Genomic DNA, 25429 nt, shown 5'->3' with positions numbered 1-25429 from the left:
AGATAAGTTGATTTTCCCCTTTTTTGTTTGAAATAATGCAGGGTACCTTCCAGTACCATGAATGTTAGTCCATAGAAGTAATGGCTCTAAGTAGATACCAGCTTCTCTACATGAAGTTCAGTAAGTTGCATCAGTGTTGTTTTCAGCAAAGAACTTCACCTTCATTTTGTGTGGAGAAACAAATTACTTTATCTGTACCCTGGATTGTTTGGAGTTTCCATAGGCCCCTCTTTGTCAATGACTCAAGTAACCCATTTCTAGAACTGTAAGTTTTTAGTAGGCTAATTATAGCTTTCTCTTCTCTGTTATTTAATGATTCCTTTGAGATTTCTTTTTTCTATCTGTCTTTTTATCTATTTATCTGTCAATCTATATATCTATCAATGCATGCATGTATTATCTCTCTATATCTAGTATCTATCTATCTATCTATCTATCTATCATCTATCTATCTATTTATCTATCTATCTATTATCTATCTATCTATCTACCATCTATCAATTACAAAGAAGATTCTAATATATTAAGTTTCCACAAGACTAAAACCTTTTTAGGTTTAATTTTTTAGGATGTTGTAAAACACTGAATGCAGACCACTCAGTGTCTTGAGCTCCAAATGAGGTTAATTAATTTGCCTTGTACCTGTGATGAATTCTGTCAATGAAAGGGAAAAGTCTTCAAATCTCCTGGTTCAACTTCAATCGTCACAGCCCCCAAAACCAAAAGTTTCTTAATCAAGCGACTAGTTAGGAAGATATGGTTTAATTCACAAATATCTAGATCATTGAACGTGTCTAAACAACAGTTACCATTTTATAATTCATTTTTATGTATGTGGTTTTGTGATATGTATACTTGTTTATACATGGCATGTGTATCTCTGGGTGTGCACATATGCAAAAGTATTTAGAATTTAAACAATTATAAGTGGGTACTATCACCATCTTCCATTTAATGCCAGGTCTTGTGTAGCTCATATGATACAGGTGATTTTCCTGCCTGTGTCTCCAGTTCACCAAGAGATTAGCAGGTTTATACATGGGCACTGCAATACCCTTTTCTTTTCTTTTGTTTTCTTTCTTTCTTCCTTCCTTCCTTTTTTTCTTTCTTTCTTTCTTTCTTTCTTTCTTTCCTTCCTTCCTTCTCTCTCTCTCTCTTTCTTTCTTTCCTTCCTTCCTTCTCTCTCTCTCTCTCTCTCTCTCTCTCTCTCTCTCTCTCTCTTTCTTTCTTTCTTTTTTATTATCAATCTGCTGGTACAAACGCAGTTTTCACATTTGGACTACATGAATATTCTTTTCTGCTCTTTTCATTCATTCACTTAATATTAGTTGGTAGGGAAGAAAGCAAAGTGTACTTTTTAATAAGCAAGTTTATACACACATGGATAAATATGACAGGTCACAAGAAAAATATAATATCCACATGTTAGTTTCATTAGGTTAGTATGTTTAAAAAAGTTGCTTGATATGTATGCCTAGGTTAAATCTCATATTGACCTATTTCTTGTAATTCCAAAAATGCAATGTTATATTCTTCATGATAGTAGCATGTGTGGAAATGGAGAGGAATAGCAACATAAGCTCATGAGAAAAATGAGAAAATCATGGCATCTGTCTGTAAAGAACAATTCAGAGGAACCCAGGGTATTTAGATATCCAACCTTTGCTTCAATGGACAGTAACAACCTAAAACAAGCAAAAGTAAGTACTAAGATATTTATCATATTAAGGAAAGAAGGATGGAAAATAAGAGATATTTGGAAGAAATAAAGAAGGAAAACTAAAATGGTGAGAGAGTCCAGAGCACAAAAATCTTAAGTGTTTATCACCATTTTTATCTAATAATATGAACACACTGGCTTGTGAGAGAACATGTATGAGAGAAAAATGCTTGCCATTCTAGTATGAATACCCTAGTTTGATCCCTGTTACTCATGTATCTCACAGGGCACAATAGTGAACACGTTAATTTCCAGTTTGTGGCTTCTGAAGATAAATGGATCCCAAAATCATGCTGTTCTGTCTGTTTATGCACAACAGTAAACCCTCTGACAATAAGAGACCATGCACACAGAATGTGGCTCTGTCCACTCAAGTTGATTGTTGTCATCTACATCCTTGCACATAACTGTGTATGTACACTAACACAAACATGTGCATCTATGTAAATACCACCTTTGATAATAATATCCAAACTACCTCTTGGAAAAAGTATTGAAAGGATAATTTAAGTATAAGTAGCAAAGAAACCAGTGGGTTTATCTATTCTACTATCTAACAAAAAATAGTTTTCCAAACAAATACATGGAAAAGATAAAAATGATGTTACTCCTAGACTAATAGAATAAATTGGAATATACAGCAAAATTAGCATTTTGTGATTTGTCATGGAAGCAGGAAATAAAAAAGCATAATGGTCAGAACACTTTCTTCTATGAGATGCTGGTGTAAATAGAAAGTAAAAGTTAGGAAAAAGTGTTTGTCCCTATTTTCTCATCCTAGGATGAAATCAACTCTAAACTTCAAATACATGAATGTAAAAATGGGAATCACATCCAGACACTTTTTCACATTTGTGAACTTAAAAGTCCCAGGAAACAAAACAAGACTGACAATGGATTCACTGCCATGGAAACAGGGTTTTTGGAGTTGAGTTTGGAGTTTTAGAAAGGAGATAACACAAGCAGAAAAGAAAGTGTGTTGCAAACTCCTCCTTCTCTCTGGCTTTCTTCTTCTCTCCCTCCATTCCTCCTTTTCTTTCTTTCTTTCTTTCTTTCTTTCTTTCTTTCTTTCTTTCTTTCTTTCTTTCATTCTTTCATTCTTTCTTTCTTCTGTGGTTTCCTTTTAAATATCTGACTTTTATTTTAACAGTGATTCTATATTTATCCCTAGCTGTTGTTGAACTTTCTCTTTAGTGAAATTTGTCCTCAAACTCACAGAAATCCCTGTTTCTCTACCTCTAAAACACAGGGAGAAAAATATACAGCATTACACAAGTCCTTTAATTGTTGGTCTTTATATCTATACTTCCACGGTCTAATTTAGGAAATTCTCACACATGAAAATGAATTCAAGTATTTTCTCTTTCTTATTCTTTATCAGATTCAGAGAGGATTTTTAATGTTTTCTGATAATCTAGAATTTTGACAAACTCATTTCTTCATATACTCATCTTCACTAACTCTCCTAAGACATTTCTCATTGTCTGCTCATACTACCCTTTTTCCTTAAATATAACTTTTTTAAATTTTTTATTGGATATATTTCTTTACTTATATTTCAAACATTATTCCTCTGCCAGGTTTCCTGTCTATAAGCCCTCATTCCCTCCCCCCCATACGTGTATTCCACTTATTGCCCCCCTCATATTCTTCTGCACTGGGGGGTCCAGTCTTGGGAGGACCAAAGGTTTCCCCTTCCACTGGTGCCCCAACAAGGCTATTTTCTACTACATATGCAGTTGGAGTCCTGGGTCAGTCCATGTATAGTCTTTCAGTAATGATTTAGTCCCTGGAAGCTCTGGTTGTTTGGCATTGTTGATTTTATGGAGTTGCAAGCTCCTTTACCTCTTTCAATACCTCCTCTAATTCTCCCCAAAGGGGTCCTATTCTCAGTTCTGTGGTTTGCTGCTAGCATGGACCTCTGTATTGGACGTGCCCTGGATGTGTCTCTCAGGAGAGATCTATATCCAGTCCCTTTCAGCATGCATTTATTTGAGATTCATCAATCTTATCTAGTTTTGGGGGCTGTATATATATGGCCCACATGTGGGTCAAGCTCTCAATGGCCATTCCTTGAGTCGCTGCTCTAAACTTTGCTTCCATATCCCCTCCTATGGATATTTTTTTCCCTTTTAAGGAGTGGGAGCATTCACATTTTGGTCATCTCCTCTTCTCTCTCCTCTCTTGCTTGCTTCTTTCCTCTCTTCCTCCCTCCCTCCCTCCTCCCTCTCTTTCTCTCTCTCTCTCTCTCTCTCTCTCTCTCTCTCTCTCTCTCTCTCTCTCCCTTCCTTCCTTCCTTCCTTCCTTTCTTTCTTTCTTTCTTTCTTTCTTTCTTTCTTTCTTTCTTGTTAGCATTGTTTCTTTCCCCATGGTTTACTTTTAAATTTCTGCTGTTTATGCATTATTGGATGCATGTGATCTTCTGAAATGAGGTCAGTTTATGAAGTTACACATCCTTAAATAAAACTGTCTTATCTTCTTTCAGTGCCTAAAATTTGCCACTCACTCTGTAGCTATGTATGAGCTTGTTTGCTCATCTAACTTCTGAATACTGAGATTCTGTATGGTCTTGGCTGATACAGGTGTAGTCTATGCTGTCACAATTGTGATCAGTTCCTAAATGGAGCAGCTTTGATACATCCAGATGTTTCCTTATACTTACCCATCAACTTTGGCTGTTACATATATTTTATCTTTTTTTTCTTTTTCAATGATCTCTGGAATGGTGTGAGTTAGATAATTATGTTCCATTCAGTCAAGAACACACTATTATCTCTAATATTTTTTTTATTTTGTTGTGTCACTGACTATCTATGAAAATAGTAGCATCTCATTTTTAGTCATTTCATTGACTGTTTCTTGCCACTTTTATTTGGTTTTAAGCTTGAACTCTAGGATATCTATGTTCAGGGTCTTGGCCTTCCAGGCCATGTCCATGTTAGGCTCCCTGTCATGGCATAAATTTCAAACTGGACCAATCATTTGTTAGCCAACACTTACAATTTCTGTTGCATCTACTCCACATCATGTAGGCATGAAAAATTGTAGGTCAATGTTGGGACCGATGCCCTTGAAGCCCTCCACTGTTGATGTTATTATTATGGTTAGAATTAAGTATGACTGGGTTCATGGAAAGTCCCCAGCCAGCTGCAGAAGACTAATACAAATCTGGTGGTCAAAATAAATAATAACATCTGACGCGTAAAGATACACAATGTGATGACCTGTAACCTTTTTGAAAAACCAACATCCTACTGACTAATAGATATGACAAACCTGTGATTTTTCTGACATTCTGTCAACATCAGCCGATTTCCTGACCACAGGAATATTGTGTCCTTGGCCTGAGTAAATGTTTCTTACTCCCCACCCTCCTCTGTTACCCACGTTATGGTATAAATTCAGCCTTGGGAAAAAAAAATTGTCGCCTTGATCAGACTCTTGTCTTGGCATCCTTCTTCGCGTCTCTTGTCCCCCATTCTCTTCCAGGTACCCTCGGAAACCTTTGCTTACAGGTCAAAGGTTTTGTGTCTGAGTTAGCATCCGAATCCCTCCACCGGAAGTCTTGACTGGTTACAGGAGATATGAAATTTAGACTCCCATTGCTGTGATTCTCAGCTAGGGTTATATTATAGATTCCTGGAAGATTTTATTGCACGAAGTTTCGTGCTTGTCTCCAAAATGCCCAGATTTCCAGTTGTCTCTTCCAATACATTCTCTTTTCAGCCTTCACTGACATGAACCCCACCCCCACCCCTTGCAACTATCCCGATTTATACCAGAGATTCAGAGACCCATAGCCAAACATTAGGTGGAGCTTGTGGGATCCTGCAAAAAAGGAGGCAGGGGGATTCTAGAAGCCTGAGGGTCAAAGCCACCAAAAGGAACACCATGGAATCAACTAACCTGTAGAGACTCCCAGCAAATGAAATGACAACCATGGATCCTGCATGGTACTGACTAGGCCATCTGTTTTATATATATATATATATATATATATATATATATATATATATATATATATATTAATTACAGTTGTGTAACTTTGATCTTCTTAAGGAACTCTTAAACAGTGGGATCAGTGCCTGTCTCTGATATTTTGCCTGCATTTGGGATCCTTTCCCACAACCTGGGTTGATTTGTTCAACGTTAATAAAAGGTGAGGTGACTTGCATTACTGAAAAATTATATGTCATATTTGGTTGATATTCATGGGAGGATATCAAACTGCCCTTTTATGAAGAGAAACTGTAAAGAGTAGATGGGGATGGACAGAGGGCAAGTGTGAATCGGGGACAGGTAAGAGTGTAGAATGAGAAAAATATGGTCAGGGTATAATAATAAAAATAATAGTAATGATGATGATGATGATGTTGATGATAATAATAATAATGCCATAGATTCTATGTCAGGGATTGAGAGATCTGTTTATCAATGTGTATAATGATAAATTAAGAAGATTCAGTTTTACATTGAGTGAATTTATCAAGGTAATAGTAATTCCTTCTCCCCTTGAGACTATATTTTGTGTAACCCGCAGTGCTTGGCCCAATACTCTGGCAAGTGATGAGTTTTATCATTTTAAGCCAGAAAAAACCTTATCTCACAATAGTATAGAGCTTCCATGATGTATGTCTTAGTTTGATTTCTGTTCTGACGGTAAAATATTGACCATGTGAAACTTGCTTACAGGTCAAAAATTTTGAAAAACCATTGCAGAAAATCAAAGTAGGACCTCAAAAAATGGGAACAAAGCAGGAACCATAATGAAGCAAATCTTCCTTTCTTGCTTCTCTTGAATTACTCAATCTGATTTTTAATATAACACAGAACTACTTGCCCAGAGGCACCATGCACAGAAGATTCCTCCTTACACATCAATTATTAATTAAGAAAATTCTGTGGAGTTTTCCCTCCAAGGTACCCTAATGGAAGAAAACTTTCAATGGAGAATCAGTCTTTTCAGATTACTTTATGTTTATACCCAACCAGCTGAGTGTTCGTGTTAACATGACAATTACTGTTGTAGTTTAAACAGTCCATAGTTCCATGGGCTTGGTTATTACCTTTATCCTCTGGAAGATTGCATAGCACCTTCTAGAATTATAAAACATAGCCTGCAAGGATCAAGCTTCCTGGCCCATTCCTACTGGATTTTTCTTTATACTTTGAGTCGAGTATGTGCCTTCTCTAGTAATAGAGTCTTACCTTCAAGTTTTAGGATGTAACCAAAAGCAACAATTTCAGCTTGTATAGTTGGGTGTTATGTTGTGGTTCTTGATCCACTGAATTGGAATTTGTATAGGAAGAAAGTTAGAAACATATGATTCTACCTGTAGCTATTCAATATATCCTGTATTTTTAAAGTTCTATTTTTCTTTTTGTAATCTTTTCTTAAAAAGCTTTATTTTCTTTATGAATATGAGTACCTCTAGCTGTTTTTAGACATACCAAAAGAGGACATCAGATACCATTACTGATAATTCTAAGACACTATGTGGATACTGAGAATTGAACTCACTACAAGGAAAAGGTTTCATTGCTCTGAACCACTGAGCCATCTCTTAGTTCCCCAGGTTTCTGTGTTTTGACTAATGTGTATTATTGTTTTCTTTGACAAAAACATGGTGTCTCTCTCTATCAGTGTTCCTTTATATGATTATATGTGATCTCAGTTCTACTCCTTTCATCAATGAGTCTGTCTTCAATTCACATAAATGTTGCTTTTGTTATTGTAGCTCAGAAGCATAGCATGAAAACTGGTCTTGGAATCTCTAATTCTGTGGTTATTGTTCAGGATTATTTTTGTCTATTTTGGGTCTTTTGTGTTGTCATTGGAAAAATAAACATACATCAATTTCAATAAAATTTGCTATTCAAATCTTGATGAGTGTTGCCCTGAATGTCTAGATTGCTTTTTATAGGATGCACATTATTATGGGCTGTAAAACCATGTCTGGAAGCTTTATAAGGTAAAGATGTTCAAAACTTGGAGACCTTGTGGACACAATCCTGAGGCTAAGATGACTCCCATGTCCATGACAGACTCCTGACTTAGAACAAACGTACCATGCATTCTTCTCATATGAAAGATATATGACCATAGTTCTGGTAGACTCAAGACAGAGGTCTCTGCAAGTGAGCAACCTAGAAGCTTAGAAGGCTTCACAAATAACCTTTCCTTCTCAGACTTCCTCCCTGCAAAAGGTATTCAATCTCAGTCCCACCCTGAAAAATGTGGTTTGTTTTTACACATCAATCTTCTGCCTTGACAATAAACAATTAAGAACAATAGACTGTCTGCTTTCATTGAGATCTGCCCTGGGGAGCCATGGAGTATGCCTTCACCTTTTGAGTTGCAGTCTAATCACCTATAGAAGGCGTCTCTGAATGCCCAGCCAAAACTACCACTAAGCTTGCTGCACATTAACCCAAGATTTCTTCTCCATGATACTAACAGGAGCTCTGCTTTTCTCTCCTGGTCCAAGGTCATATACATCCCATGGGCCCTACCTCTGTTCTGCGCTCTTTTGCTACTCCCAGCAGCACCTATATGTCAAAGGGTCTGAGAACTCCACATCCCTGGCTTTGATGCAGGCCACAGTCCCCAGAACCATTTCCATCTTTCTCATGTTTCAGACTGGTCGTCTCCAGCCTCAGAACATTGTCCCTCTCCCCAAGAAGCTGTGTACTGTCACTGAGTAAACCTGTAACCCTAGACATTTCACAATAATTAATGCTAATGATCAATGAGTTTAGTATTAGTAGATCCTTTCAACATATGGGATCTTATGCAAAATTTATCTGTGTCTTAAAGTTCTTTATTACTACTGTATTTCATAGCTTTGATTCATTCATTTAGAAATATTTTATTTTGGGAGCTATTTTGAGAGGATTTTTTAAATTTCTTTCTCAGTGTTTAAAATTTGTACAATGGAAGGGTACCAGGTTTTTGTGGCAATTCTGAATTAGGTAGTGTTGCTGAATGTCTGTATCAGCTATATCAGAATTCTTATATAGTCTGTAAGATCATTTGTGTACATTATCATAACACCTACAAGTAAAGATAATTTTATTTCTTTTCTTATCTGTGGTCTCTTTATCTACTTCACCTGTCTTACTCCCTCAATAGCAATTCTAGTTCTAGGTTAAAAAGAAGGGATGAGAATGGACAATTTTGTCTTGTTCAGAAGTTCAGTGATATATACTGTTTTTTTCTGTATCCTATGATGTTTTCTGTTGTTTTTTTTTTTAAAAAAACAAATCTCTTTTCATTAAGTCGAGGTTCCTTCTCTTTTCATCATTTACTCCTGGACAATCATCATGAAATCATCCTGGATTTTGTGAGAGGGCTTTACTCCATTCAACCAGATGATCAGTTATTTCCCTGTACTTTTGTCTCTTTATAAGGTGAGTTACATTCATTGATTTAAAGGTTTTTAATTAACCATGCATCTTTTGAATGAGGGCAACATGATCAGAGTTTATAGATATTTTAGCATGTTAGTAGATTAAGTTCTCACACACTTATTTGTGTCTATATTCAAAGAGGTTGTCCTACAATTTTCCTTTGTTTTATTATATTTTTGATAGAGTCTTTGTATGTTTCTGAAATCAGAGTAACCTTCCCTAAGAAAATGTTCTTTTTTTGCAGTTTTGTATAATAATTACATATGTATTAAGGTTACTAATTCCTTGAAGGACTGATAAAATTATATACTGACTACATCAAACATCTTGAGCCTTTTTGGCAGAGGGTTTTTAAGTTGATGTTTGGATCTTTTTGAATGCTATAGGTCTACATGAATTATTACCTTTATTTATCCTTGAAACTGAAAGGTTTCTGTGAGGCAAAGGATACTGTCAGAATTGCAAACCACAGTCTACAGAATGGAAAAAGATATTCATCAACTCATGATCTGATAGAGTGGTAATAATATATATATATATATATATATATATATATCATTGTATATAACATATATATGTATATATATATATACAACTTAGATATTGAGAAGGAAATAAATCCAACTAAAAGGCAGAGTATAGAGCCAGACAGGATTCTCAAAAGAGGAAAACAGGAAACTGGTTAGGAAATAGTTAAAGATTTTTCAACTTACTTAGCAACCATGATAATACTAACAAAAGTGACTTTGAGATACCATCTTACATGTGTCAGAAGGACTACAGTCAAATACACAAGAGACAGCACATGCTGGTGAGGATTTGGTGCAAGGGGAACATTCCTGCATTGTTGGTGGGAGAACAAATTTGTAAAGCCACTGTGGAAAATAATATGCAGTGCCTTCAAAACCTGGGAATTGACCTACCTTTACACCCAGCCATATTACTTTTGGGTATATATCCAAGGAATGTTTATTCTATCTCAAGGACACTTGCTCAACCATGTTCATAGCTCCTTATTCATAATAGACACAAACTCGAAGCAATCAAGATGTTATTCAGCTGAAGAATTAATAAAGATAATGGGGCATATTTATTCAATTAAGTTTTATTCAGCTGTTTAAAAGTACATTATAAAAATCTCAGGCAACTTTATAGAACTAGAAATATATCCTGAGTGACACAACCCATATGTAGAAAGATAAATATGATAAGTACCCATATATAAGTAGAAATTAATTTATATGTCAAGGATCATCATGGTTCAATTCACAGACTCAGAGGCTAAGTAACAAGAAGGACTTAAGTGGATGCATGGATCTCCATGGGAAGGGGAAATGGAATACATTGTGTGAGTGGACTGTGTGCAGGTGGGTTTGGGAATAGGACTGATCCGGTAGGGGTGGAGAAAGATATGAATGGAGAGAATACTGGGCAAGCTAGATGAAACTGGGAGAAATTTAGGAAGAGTTGTGCAAATATGTTGCATGAAAACTTCCAGAATTCTACAAGGGTAGTTAGGATTCTAACTAGGATCTCTAGTAAAGGAATATATGAAGTCTCAACAATCCATTTCTGTAACAAGGCAAATATTACAGATCTGGTTCTAGGACATCAATACCACAAAACTTTACACCTATAATTTATCTTGCCTGTGAGACGCAGTGAGGCAATAGAGGGGCCGAAGTTGTGGGAGAGGCTAACCAATAATTGGTCAAATTTGACGCCTCCACGAGAAAAGAGAGCTCATGCTTGTAACTGTTCAGATGACCAGGAACCAGAGATTGCATAGCTCAGAGACATTGGTTAGGGAAATAATTAATAGAATGATACCCAATGACATTTTTTGTATTAATATCTGTGCCTAGGAAAATTGTGATAAGAGAGTTCCCCATTGACAGCTATCACTAGAGCAGATGCAGAAAAACACAGTAAAACATTAGGTGTGCAGAGAGCTCAAACTGAAGATCTCCACTGGATGCTTCCTCTTGGAGATCTGGGAGCCCTATGAAAGTGGAGGAAAAACAGGAAGAGCAAGTAGGGTTTTGGAAAATAGGAGAACACAGCCCACAGAATAAAATAAGCAGGGCTAGGTCCTCATCATATATGGCATGGTTGTTAGATTGGTGATTTTGTGAGATTTAGAAAGTGGGAGCCTGAATGTCATTGATTCTTTTGTTTGCTTTTCAGTCAATTTTCTTCCTACTGGGTTAACTCACTCACCCTTCATCTGTGGGTTTATGCCCAGTCTTAATTTGTCATGTTATGCTGCCTGTGTTTGGGTGGTATTCCCAAGAGGCTTGCACTTTTTCAAACAAATGGTGGCACAAATAAAGGGGAGAAGGTTGTAGGGTGAGGCTGGCATTAGTGAAAGGCAGAAAATGAATGAATTGGAAATGGTAAGAATGAATCAGAAATGAAAACATTAACAAAAAGAATCCAAGCAGGCATAGCTATCCCAAGATGTAAAAGAATAGACATCAAACCAAACTATTTAGAGGGCCAAATTAAACATACCTTACATACATTAAAGAAAAAATCAACAACAGAGTATTACAATTTTAAACATGCACATCTCCAACACAGGAGTAACCAACTTCACTAATGAAACAGTAGTAGATTGCAAAGAACAGATTAACCATGGCACAACATGGTGAGACATTTCATTACCCACTTACTGCAATAGATATTTTACATGGCAGTAAACTAAGTAGAGAAATTGTGATGTTAAATTACAACATCAGAGCCCAGGATCAGATGAGTTTAGTGCAGAATTCTATCAGACTTTCATAGAAGACTTTATAACAATACTGTCCAAATTATTCCAGAAAATAGAAACAGACAGAGCACTACCAAATTCCTTCTATGAAGCCACAATTGCTCTTATACCTAGACCACACAAAGACCCGATGAAGAAAGAGAACTTCAGACCAATTTCCCTTATGAATATTGACGCAAAAATACTCAATAAAATTCTTACAAACCGAATCCAAGAATAAATCAAAACAATCATCCATCATGACCAAGTAGATTTCATCCCAGGTATGCAGGGATGGTTTAATATATAAAAATCTATCAACGTAATCCACTATATAAACAAACTCAAAGATAAGGCCAATATGATCATTTCATTAGGTGCTGAGAAAGCATTTGAAAAAATTCAACACCCCTTCATGATAAAAGTCCTGGAAATATCAGGAATTCAAGACCCATAACTAAATGTAGTAAAAGTAATATACAGTAAACCAGTAGGTAACATCAAACGAAATGGAGAGAAACTTGAAGCAATCCCACTAAAATCAGGGACTAGACAAGGCTGTCCATTCACTCACTACTTATTCAATATAGTACACAAAGTCCTAGCCAGACCAATCAGACAAGGAAAGGAGGTCAAAGGGAAACAAATTGGACTTGGAAGGGAAGAAGTCAAAATACCACTATTTGCAGATGATATGATAGTGTACTTAAGTGATCCCAAAAGTTCCACCAGAGAAACACTTTACCTGATAAACAACTTCAGCAAAGTGTTGGGGTATAAAATTACTCAATTGGTGTAGTCTTCCTCTACTCTGAGAAAGAAATTAGGGAAATGACACCCTTCACAAGTCCCCAATAATATAAAAAAACTTTGTGTGACTTTAACCAAGCATGTGAAAGATCTGTATGACAAGAACTTCAAGTCTCTGAAGAAAGAAATTGAGGAACAGAAGATGAAAAGATCTTCCATGCTCATGGATTGGCAGGATAGTATAGTAAAGATGGCCATTTTGCCAAAAGAAATCTAAAGATTCTATGCAATCCCCATCAAAATTCCTACTAAATTCTTTATAGAGATAGAAAAAGCAATTTGAAAATTTATTTGGAATAACAAAAATACGCAGGATAGTGAAAATCATACTCAACAATAAAAGAACTTCTTGGGGAATCACCATCCCTGACTTCAAGCAGTATTACAGAGCAATATTCATAAAATCTGTATGTCATTGGTACAGATACCGGCAGCTAGATCAGTGGAATAGAATTGAAGACCCAGAAATAAACCCACACACCTATGGTCACTTGATCTTTGACAAAGGAGCTAAAACCATCCAATGAAGAAAGATAGCATTTTCAACAATTGATGCTGGTTCAACTGGAGGTCAGTATGTAGAAGAATTAAAATTGATCCATTCTTATCACCCTGTACAAAGCTTAAGTCCAAGTGGATCAAGGATCTCCACATCAAACCAGATATTCTCAAACTAATAAAAGAAAAAGTGGGGAAGAGTCTTGAATACATGAGCACTGGGCAAAATTTCCTGAACAAAACACTAATGGCTTATCCTCTCAGATCAAGAATTGACAAATGGTACCTCATAAAACTGTAAAGATTCTGTAAGGCAAAAGACACTGTCATTAGGACAAAACAACAACCAACAGATTGGGAAAAGATCTTTACCAATCCTACATCTGATAGAGGACTAATATCCAAAATATACAGAGAACTCAAGCAGTTAGACTCCAGAGAGCCAAATAACCATATTAAAATGGGGTACACAGCTAAACAAAACATTTGCAGCTTAGGAATATCAAATGGCTGAGAAGCAACTAAAGAAATGTTCAACATCCTTAGTCATCAGGGAAATGCAAATTAAAACAACCCTGACATTCCATCTCACAACAACCAGAATGACTAAGATAAAAATCTCAGGTGACAGCAGACGCTGACGAGGAAGTGGAGAAAGAGGAACACTCCTCCATTGTCTTGGGATTGCAAACTGGTACAACCACTCTGGAAATCAGCCTGGAGGTTCCTCAGAAAATTGAGCATTCTGCTACCTGAGGACCCAGCTATACCCCTCCTGGGCACACACCAAAAGATGCTCGAACATACAACAAAGACACATGCTCAACTATGTTCATAGCAGCCTTATTTATAATAGCCAGAAACTGGAAAGTACCCAGATGCCCTTGAACAGAGGAATGGATTAAAACTTTTGATACATCTACACAATGGTATACTACTCAGCTATCAAACACAATGACTTCCTGAAATTCATAGGCAAGTAAAATGAACTAGTTAATATCCTGAGTGAGGTGATTCAACCACAGAAAAACACACTTGGCATGCACTCACTGATAAGTGGATATTAGCCCAAAAGTTTGAATTCCCCAAGATGCAATCAACAGACCATAGGAAGTTCAAGAAGATAGATGACCAAAATGCAGATGCTCCCACTCATTCTTAAAAGGGGAAACAAATATCCATTGGAGGGAATATTGAAGAAAAGTTTAGAGCAGCAACTGAAGGAATGGCCAGTCAGAGCCTGGCCCACATATTACCCATATATATATATACAGCAACCAAAACTAGATGAGATTGATGAAGCTAAAAAACGCATGCTGAACGGAACCGGATATAGATCTCTGCTGAGAGACACATCCAGAGCATGTCCGATACAGAGGTCAATGCTAATATCAAACCACTGAACTGAGAACAGGACCACCTGGGGAGAATTACATGAAGTATTGAAAGGGTTGAGTGACCTTCCAACCCCATAAAAACAAGGTCAACTAACCAGAGCTTCCAGAAACTAAACCACTACCTAAAGACTATACATGGACTGACCCAGGGCTCCCACTGCATATGTAGCAGAGAAATGTCTTATTGGAGCACCAGTGGAAGGGGAAGCCCTTGGTCCTGGCAAGGTTGGACTCCCAGTTGAGAGGAATATGGGGGAGGGCAATAAGGTGGATGTATGGGGGGAATACACATATGGGGAAGGGGTAGGGCAGGGGATTAGGGCTTATGGACAGGAAACCAGGAAGGGGAATAATATTTGAAATGAAAGTAAAGAAATATATCTAATAAAAATATTATAAAAGAACAATTAAAAAATGACATCATCAGTCATTTCTATTACTACATTTAACATCACTTGTGCCTTGTAACACTCTAGATAAATGACGTTTACACAATATATTGATGTCTGCTATGTACTGTATCCTTCAATGACCCATCTACATAAAACACATTTTCAAAATGTTTTTAAAAGATACTTATCTTTCCCAGAACCCTTCATTCTCTACCAAATGTTGAATTTTGAAGATCAAAAATTTGAGGTCATTTTATCCCACAAGATGTAGTTTTAAAAGATTTTTTTACATTTATAGAGACGAGATAAAGTGAATAAGGACATTTTATGTCTGTCTGTCTTTCTCTCTTTCTGTCTGTTTTTCTTTCTCTATATATTCTCCACACTTCTCTCTCTCTCTCTCTCTCTCTCTCTCTCTCTCTCTCACACACACACACACACACACACACACACACACACACACACACAGACAGACACACACACACACACACAATGGACAATGGTTCTCTGTCCAAGTGTGAGTACATAGATAAGAATATTTCCTTATTCTTGGCATCATGAAACAATAGTGTGGGAAACTCTAGGGATGTTTATATCTTGCCCAAAATGGTACTATATATGATTTTTCAACCAAAACCTCTTTTTACTAGTTCTGCTTACAAAATTTCTCTGGCTCTTAAAAGAACCAAAAAACATAATTGCAATAGAGTACTCAATATAATTGTTCGGGTGTTCCACAAGCCTGTGTATATAAAGCTTGCCTTGAAAACATAGGTCCACCCATCTATGACTCACAAATGCTCAGATTAAAGGCATGCACCAGCATGATTCCCAGCAAGACAGTTGGTTTTGAGAGCACATGGTTTGCAATCAGTTGCATAATTAATCTGACTAATTTTAAATGTAGATACATTACTTTCATAATTTAACCATCGTACAGTCTCATAGGATGCTAATGCTGTCATGATGATAAAGGAATGTGCATTCATATTACTGACATAACTATAGCAATGTGGAATGTAAATTAGTGCAAACAGTTTTACAGTAAACTGGAAAGTTGTTCCATACCTGAAGACTAGAGTTTTGAAACCTGATAAATATAGGTTTGACAAATAAAAGTTCATGTTATTTTATATCTTCCACATGAAATAGCAAAAGTACTTAAAGTAAACCATACATTGCAACAATATGTTCAAATAACCAAAAAGGAGATATTTAGGTACTTTATATTGCAAAATACAAAAAATGAAAATTTGCCACAGAAAAGTAGAAAAAAAGTACAATTTGAAAATTCACATTCTATTTCCTAAACCATTTCAAGTTACTGATACAAATATGCATACATAACTGGTAAAAATTAACTTGTTTTTTTTAAGTTAGTTTGAAGGAATAGAAGTCACATACATGGTGAAAGAAACTGTCATTATTATTTAGCAGGTAAATTAACCCTCATGCATAAAGGATTCTATAATCTTTCTACACTGTAATTTAATCTGCTTTATTCTGATAATGATCATATTATTTATTTTCAGAATATATCAAATATTCATTTCCTATCTTCCTAATTTGGCCAAGAAAGTAAAAATATAAAATGCAACCCAATTACAAAATTTGAACAAGAAAATTAGAGTCATAGAAAATAAGGCTAGCCCCACAACATTTGGTCTTTTGTATTTATGATAATTAAGACAATTATACTTAATGCTGCTACAGTTATAACAGGAAGAAATTTACTTTAGAAAGAACTATTTCTCTTTCAAGTAATACATGGGGTATTTTATTCCTATGTAAAAGATTTTATTGAATTTTTTAAACACTTTTAAACCTTGAAGGGTATATGTTTGCATATACCCCAATCTCAATGAAAAATACTATGTGAAAAATAAATATGATGCCTATATCAGACATGTTATTTTTATAGTATTTATAATTTTAAGTTCTCTTTAATATTATTTCTGACATCATAAGGTATTAAATCACATTATTCAGCACTCTCTCCTGGAACATATTAAACAAGCCAGCCAGAGATGGCTTATATAATTACAAGTGTGAAGTTTGCAGGGATGGGACTGCGTGGTACCACCTGAAGAGGCATTCAGGATGATGTAGAGTGAGTGGTGCCTCACATTTTCATATTGGGAAGCCAAGGAGAAGTAGAGAAACAAAGAGAGCATCTACTGTCAACCAGAACATATTCCATATTAGTATACCAGGTGAAAATGTCTAGAAGACCATACAGCCTTTTAATCTTCCTTGAAGTAAGCAAGGATCTCTTGAATCAATAGACATTCCCATAGAATATTATGTTCAGGCATCAATTTCTAAATTTCCCATGTTGCCTTGTTAGAGCTATACCTATTACAATATCCTTAATTTTAAGTAACCTTGTACACGTGAACATATTCTTCTTTTACTGCTGAATTAATGGCTTGGCTTCAGAGTCACATTTCAGCAGACACAGTAATGCCACACTAACAATAACCCACTTGAGTCCTATGTTTCTTTTTGGTTAATTTCCACTTGTTTTCCCCAAACTAAGTCCTGAAACTATGTTTCCATACTCCATTTTTGAGTTCAGACTTGAGTGCAAGCTGCACTTCTCACTTAGAGTTATTGTGTGGCTACCTACACCAATAAACATGGTTGTCTGTGACAAAATACACTTCTCTTTCTTTAAACACAAATATGCATTTTTTTCTCTTTAGCAGGACCTAAGAAACTCAAGCAGATTTGTCTGATTCTAATCTTGCATCTTCTAAATGCCTAGAAACATTTTTCAGGTGCTCCAATTAAAGTCTTTATGTGCAGAGAAATACATTCATGACCACAAATACACATTATATATAATATGCATATATATGTATATGTATTTCTGTGTGTGTGTGTTTGTGTGTGTGTGTGTGTGTGTGTGTGTGTGCAGCAAACAAGTAAACATGGTAAGCTATCTCATAAGACAAATATTAAAAGTTAGATAAAATAATCTGTGGCCGATGTAGGTATTTTTGAAACAGACAGTCGGTCTCAACTTCTAATCTTTATCTTCCTACTCCCAAATTGTCAGCAGCAAACACAGACATTGTCAATATACCCTCACACAAGGAAATAGTTGTTCACTAATAACAGTGGCACTATCCTACTGAGCACAACTAGATTTCTAGAATACTCTCAAATACTCTAACTTTTTATTTTATGTTCTTTCTCCTGCAGAGCTAACATGGGAACAATCCAAACTCTGAGGAGTTATAGGCATGACTGAGAATATGGGGGAAATTTCCAGTGACTGCTCTGGAAAGAAAGTGATTAAACCACAAACTCATTGTCCTATGAAAGTACCAGATGAGTCATTAAAAAGACAGGACTGCAAAAAAGATCTAGGAATGGAAGAAAGCATATTTCTCACTAGGATAAAAATTAAGATTAATGAAGCTTAAATCTGTACTTCCCCTAGGGTATGTCAATGCCAAGTCTTGAAAATGAATAAATGGTAAGGGACTTACTCAACCATAACATCTCTGTTGACTTCAGACATCCTCCAGTCAGTTGTTTTGTTGAGCGGGTAGACAGCAAAAGCAGGGAAATATCCGACAATCACCACATTTCCTTCACCACGTATACGGTAATTCATCCTGACTAAGCACTCGCTGCTTGTGTAGGAGCACACAAGAATTGGAATCTGCAGAAAGCAAGAGATAAAAGTCCAAGAGAACAGCATATTAGCAAAGTATCTTCCCTTCTGTGAGCATAAGATGAACTCTATAATGTCCAGCACACATATGCATGGCTTATGTGTGCATGATTGCTTAGAATTTTATTGTGAATGAAATTATCACTTGAACCACCCCACGTTCTTTTTGATAAGACTCTTCACTGCCCAGTGTATTTGCCCATTACTTTCTCCCCACAGGCTTTTATTCTGAGGGCTTGCTTTCAGAATAACAATATGGATTAAAAAAAAAAACTTCTCTAGCCACAGGCAGTATGATTCCATTCAAGACAACAGAGATCCAGACACAAGGCATAAAAGCCTTAGTGAATTCAACCACAAATATGACCCAAGAGACTAGTTATGGGAAAGCCATTTATGATAATACAAACATGTACATCAGATGATGCCGTGGTAAATGATACAGAAATTGTACCAGAAAAGGCTATATATGTCCTGAGCAAGTCTCAGTGGTAGACACCATGCTTTGTAGAACTGAAGAGACTCAATCTTTGTTTTGCTTTCCTGGGTCTCCACAAGTCACAGATTTTTTTTTCAAAAGATGTTTGTATGCCAAAATTATGTCCAGGCCCCTTTCTAAACAGTTTCTGTCTCTTTGTAGTGAAACTAATGGTTCTACAGTTTAACTTTCAAATGATCAACTTCATGTCAATACAGAAATCAAGTTTCTTGTATGAATCTAAACATAATGTGATATTATTGTATTGCACGAATCTCTGAATAGATATTTTCTTGATACACCTTTGTCCTAGAACATTGGATCGACCCACTGATAATTCATACCTGAGAATGTAGTATCTTTAAGAAATATAATACCTTACAAAAACATCTAATTTTTCATCTCTTACAGATACTGAGTAATGCTGTCATAAGAGAAGTACTATTTCTAAAAAAGCAGAGAGATGACTGAAGCCAGTGATTTGAACGTATGGGGCACTGTAGCCATGATCTATGCTAATTCAAATGCCTACCATAAGAGCTAAATACAGCACAGGGTGTAAATTATTGTGTAAATAATGGCTAAACTTTGATAGGAATAAAACAATGTTACTGGGCTAGGACACAGGTGAGTTTCAATATCCTTCCTGCCCTACTCTTTCTCAATGTTTGGGTGTAGAAGCCTTTCCTCCTACCATATGTCCACTCTCTGGGGACTCCATAGCTTGAATAAGATTACACTATTCCAAACATTTGTTGTCAGGTTTTTGGCTAATATTTTCCACTTTGTTTGAGGAAAAATGAAGTATCAAAGTTCTCTTGATCAGAATTTCCCTCATAGCTAAGGATGATCTTATTTGAGTGGCTATCCTTGACCCTATTCTTTTTCTTTTTAATATTTTATAAAATTTTGTTAATACTTTAAATTAAATATCACCCCTGTTCAGATTTTGATTTTTATTATCTGTATAAGATTTTAATTTCTTATATTTTATTCTTTTTTACTTTGTTAATATTTTTATTAACAATTCCATTCATTAACATCTCAAATGATGTCCATAACCCCCTACCCTACCAATCCCTCTACGTATGCCTCTCTGTACACTCTTTGGCTGTTAGTCTAGTTCCTAGGACCAATGGGTGGTTCAGCCAGATGATGCTGTTCTTTTTTTAATTTTATTTTCCTTGAACACTTTATGTACCTACATTTCAAATATTATATTCTTTTCCCCCTCTCCCAAAACACCTCCTGTCCCCCTTCTTCTATGAGGATGCTCCCATACCTACCCGCTCCTAACTCAACACCCTGGCATTACCCTACATTGGGTAAACAAGTCTTCACAGCATCACGGTCTTTTCCTCCCATTGATGCTGTACAATACCATCCTCTGCAACATATGTGGCTGGAGTCATGGCACCCTCCATGTTTACTCATTGATTTGTGTTTTAGTCCCTGGGAGCTCTGGTGGGGTTTGGTTGGTTGATATATTTGTTCTTCCTTTGATGTTACAAACCCTTTCAGCTCTTTCAGACTTTTCTCCAATTTCTCCATTGGGGTAACCCTGTTCAGTCCAATGATTAGCTGCAACCATTCTAATCTATATCAGTAGGGCTCTGGCAAAGCCTCTCAGGACATACCCAAATCTGGCTCCTGTCTGCAAGCACTTCTTGGCATTAGTGACTTGGTTTGTTGGGGGCATATGGGATGGATCACCAGGGAGGGCAGTCTCTGGATGACAATTTCTTCAGTCCCTTCTCAACTCTGTCTCTGTATTTCTGCCTGTGAATATTTAGTTCTCCTTTCTAAGAAGGAATGAAGCATTAACATTTTTTTTTGTTTTCTTCCTTCTTGGGCTTCATATGGTCTGTGAATGTTTTCTTATTTATTCTGAGGTTTTAGTCTGAGGTTTTAGGCTATTATTCACTTAGCAGTGCAGGCATGGCATGCGAATTCCTTTGTGACTGGGTTACTTCAGTCAGGATGATATTTTCTTCCTTCCTTCCTTCCTTCCTTCTTTCCTTCATTCTTTCCTTCCTTCCTTTCTTCCTTTCATTCATTCTTTCTTTTTTTCCTCCTTACTTTCTTTATTTCTGGCTCACCAACCAGTGTCGTCAAGCTGGGTAGGTTACAGTGCTTTCACCAGAGGCCAGCTCATTGGCTCTTTGATCTAATTTTCATCTCATTTTTTCTTTTTTCTTTTTTTATTGAATATTTGTTATTTACACTTCTTCTTTTCCTTTTTTTCTTTTCTTGCATATTTTTTATTTATATTTCAAGTGTAACTCCCTTTACCAATTTCTCAGACATAAGCCCCCTGTACCATTCCCCGCTTCTTCTATAACAGTGTTTTCCTCCCAATTCACCCCTTTTCCACCCACCCCGGACTTTTCCCTACAATGGGGGTCCAGACATGGCAGTACCAAGGGCATTTACTGCCATTGATGCCCAACAAGGCCATCCTCTGCTACATGTGGAGCTGGAGCCATGGGTCAGTCCATGTATACTCTTTGAGTAGACTTTCAGTCCCATGAAACACTGGTTGTTTTCCATTGTTGTTCTTATGGTATTGCAAGACCCTTCAGCTCTTTGAATCCTTTCTCTAATTCCTCCAACAAACATCCCATTCACAGTTCAATGGTTTGCTGCTAGGATTTGCCTCTGTACTTAACATGTTCTGGCTGTGCCTCTCAGGAGATACCTATATCAGGCTCCTATCAGCATGCACTTCTTATCTTCATTAATCATATATAGTTTTGGTGGCTGTGTGTGTGTGTGTGTGTGTGTGTGTGTGTGTGTGTGTGTGTGCGTGTATGTGTACGTGGGCTGTATATCCATGTGGGCAGGCTCTTAATGGCTGTTCTTTAAGTGTCTTCTTCTCCAAACTTTGCCTCCATATCCCCTTCTATGAATATTTTTGTTCCCCATTTTAAGAAGCAGTAAAGCATAAGCACTTTGCTTGCCCTTCTTGAGTTTCATGGGGTCTGTGGTAATTATCATGGGTAATTCTAGCTTTTGGGCTAATATCCACATAACAGTGAGTACAAACCATGTATGTTTTTCTGTGATGGGATAATATCTTCTAGTTCAATGCATTTGCCTATGGAATTCATGAGGACATTGATAGCTAAGCAGTACTCCATTGTGTAGATGTACCATATTTTCTGTATGCATTCTTCTGCTGAAGGGCATCTAGGTTCTTTCCAGGTTTTGGCTATTATAAATAAGGCTACTAGGAACATAGGGCAGTATGTGCCTTTTTTTTTATGTTGGAGCACCTTTTGAGTATATGCCCAGGAGAGGTATAGCTTTCTTAGATACCTTCAGAATAATTTCCAGAGTAGTTGTAGTAGTTTGCCATCCCACCAACAAAGAAGGAGTGTTCCTCTTTCTCCACATTCTTACCAGCATCTGTTATCAGCTGACATTTTGATGTTAGCCATTCTGACTGCAATGAGGTAGAATCTCAGGATTCTTTTGATTTGCATTTCACTGATGAATAAGGATGTTGAACATCTTTTTAGGTACTTCTCAATCATTCCATATTCTTCAGAGGAGAATTCTTTGTTTAGCTCTGTACCCCATTTTAATAGGGTTATTTGGTGCTCTGGAGTTTTAATTCTCGAGTTCCATCTATATTTTGGATATTAGCCCTCTATCAGATTTAGGATTGGTTAATATCTTTTCATAATCCGTTGGTTGCCAATTTGTCTTAAGGACAGTGTCCTTTGCCTTACAAAGCTTTGTAGTTTTATGAGGTACCATTTTTTGATTCTTGATCTTAGAGCATAAGCCACTGGAGTTTAGTTCAAGAAATTTACCCAAGTGACCATGTGATCAAGATTCTTTCCCACTTTTACTTCTATTAGTTTGGGCACATCTGGTTACATGTGGAGGTTCTTTTTCCACTTGGACTTAAACTTTGTACAGGGCAATAAGAATGGATCAATTTGCATTCTTCTACATGCTGATCTCCAGTTGAACCGGCAACATATATTGAAAAATGTTTTTTATTCACTGGATGGTCTTAACTCCTTCTCAAAGATCAAGGGGCCATTGGTTCGTGGGTTCATTTCTGTGTCTTCAATTCTATTCCACTGATCTATCTGCCTTTATCTGTACCAGTACCATACAGTTTTTATCACTATTGTTCTGTAATACTGCTTGAGGTCAGGGATGATGATTCCCTGAGAAGTTCTTTTATTGTTGAGTATAGTTTTCGCTATCCTGGATTTTTTTTATTCCAAATGAATTTACAAATTGCTTTTTCTATCTCTATAAAGAATTTAGTATGAATTGTGATGGGGATTGCATTGAATCTTTAGATTGCTTTTGACAAAATGGCCAACTTTACCATACTAATCCTGCCAATATATGAGCATGGAAGTTCTTTCCATCTTCTGAGATCTTCCTCAATTTCTTTCTTCAGAGACTTGAAGTTCTTGTCATACAGAGGTTTCACTTGTTTGGTTAAAGTCACCACAAAGTTATTTTATGTTATTTGGGACTCTTGTGAAGGGTGTCATTTTCCTAGTTTCTTTCTCAGATTAGAGGAAGATCACTCACTTGTTTGAGTTAATTTTGTACCCCAACACTTTGCTGAAGTTGTTTATCAGGTTAAGTATTTCTCTGGTGGAACTTTTGGAATCACTTAAATACACTATCATATTATCTGCAAATAGTGATATTTTGACTTATTGCTTTCCAATTTGTATCCCATTGACCTCCTTTCATTGTCTGACTGCTCTGGCTAGGATTTCAAGTACTATAATATATAAGTAGGTAGAGAGTGGGCAGCCTTGTCTAGTTTCTGGTTTTAGTGGGAATGCTTCAAGATTCTCACCATTTAGTACAATGGTAGCTACTGGTTTGCAGTTTATTCCTTTTAATATATTTAGATTTGTGCCTTGAATTCCTTATATTTTCAGGACTTTTATCATGAATGGGTGTTGAATTTTGTCAAATGAATTCTCAGCAGTTAATGAAATGATCATGCTATTTTCCCCCCTTTGAGTTTGTTTATAAAATGGATTACCTAGGTGGATTTCCATCTATTGAATCATCCCTGTATCCCTAGGATGAAGCCTAATTGATCATGATGGATGATCATTTTTATATGGTCTTCGATTCAGTTTGCAAGAATTTTATTGAGTGTTTTTGCATAGATATTCATAAGGGAAATTGGTCTGACGTTCTATTTCTTTGCTGGCTCTGTGTGGGGTAAGAGTAATTGTGGTTTCATAGAAGGAATTTGGTAGGGCTCCATCTGTTTCTCTTTTGTGGAATAATTTGGATAGTATTGGTAAGAAGTCTTCTATGATCATCTGATAGAATTCAGCACCAATCCCATCTGATCCTGGACTCTTTTTGCTTGGGAGATTTTAATAACTGCTCCTATTCCTTTAGGACTTATGGAGTTCTTTAGATTATTTATCTGACCCTGGTTTAACTTTGATACTTGTTATTTGTCTAAAAATTGTCCATTTCCTCCACATTTTTCAGTTTTGGTGAATATAGGTTTTGTAGTAGGTTTTGATGATTATTTTTTTTAAGTTCGTCAGATACTGTTGTTATATATCCCTTTTCATTTCTGATTTTGTTAATTTGAATACACTCTCTGTGCTCTATGGTTAGTCTGGCAAAGTTTTAGTTGTGTTGTTGATTTTCTAAAAGAACCATCTCCTGGTTTTGTTGATTTTTGTGTGATCCCTTTCAGTTCTACTTAGTTTATTTCAGCCCTGTGTTTGATTATGTCCTGCCTTCTACTCCTCTTGTGTGTATTTGCTTCTTTTTGTTCTAGAGCTTCTAGGTATGCTGTCAAGATGCTAATGTATTCTCTATTCTGTTTCTTTTTGGAGGCACTCAAAGCCATGTGTTTTCATCTAAGCACTGCTTTTATTGTGTCCCATAATCTGGGTATGATGTGCTTTCATTTTAATTAAATTCTTAAATGTCTTCAATGTCTTTATTTATTCTTTGACCATATAATTATTGAGTAGAGCAATGTTTAGCTTCCATATATATGTGGACTTTCTGTCATTTTTGTTGTTGTTATTGAAGACCAACCTTAGTCCGTGGTTATCACATTGGATGCATGGGATTATTTCTATCTTCTTAAATACATAGTAAAATTTTGCTGGAAACAATGTTCTCCCTCATGGTATGCTATAAGTTTTCCTGTTATCTGACCTTAGTCTTTCCAAGAAGGCATGCTCATATACAAGTTAAAGGTAAAAATCCATATATGAGGGTGTATAGGTTGATTTTGTTTTCCTAATCCTCTCTTC

General features: G+C 36.3%; 1 pseudogene; it reads right to left on the bottom strand.

Moving 5' to 3' along the window:
- Vom2r-ps39 (vomeronasal 2 receptor, pseudogene 39) overlaps positions 1-18694 on the bottom strand; it is a 39190-nt pseudogene extending 20496 nt beyond the window's left edge.
- Between the last annotated feature and the right edge of the window lie 6735 nt (positions 18695-25429).

This window comes from Rattus norvegicus, chromosome 1, assembly GCF_021556685.1.
Source record: "Rattus norvegicus strain SHRSP/BbbUtx chromosome 1, alternate assembly SHRSP_T2T, whole genome shotgun sequence".
Classification (NCBI taxonomy): Eukaryota; Metazoa; Chordata; class Mammalia; order Rodentia; family Muridae; genus Rattus; species Rattus norvegicus.
Note: the sequence above shows the minus strand (reverse complement) of the source record. Positions and strands in the feature narration are given on the sequence as shown.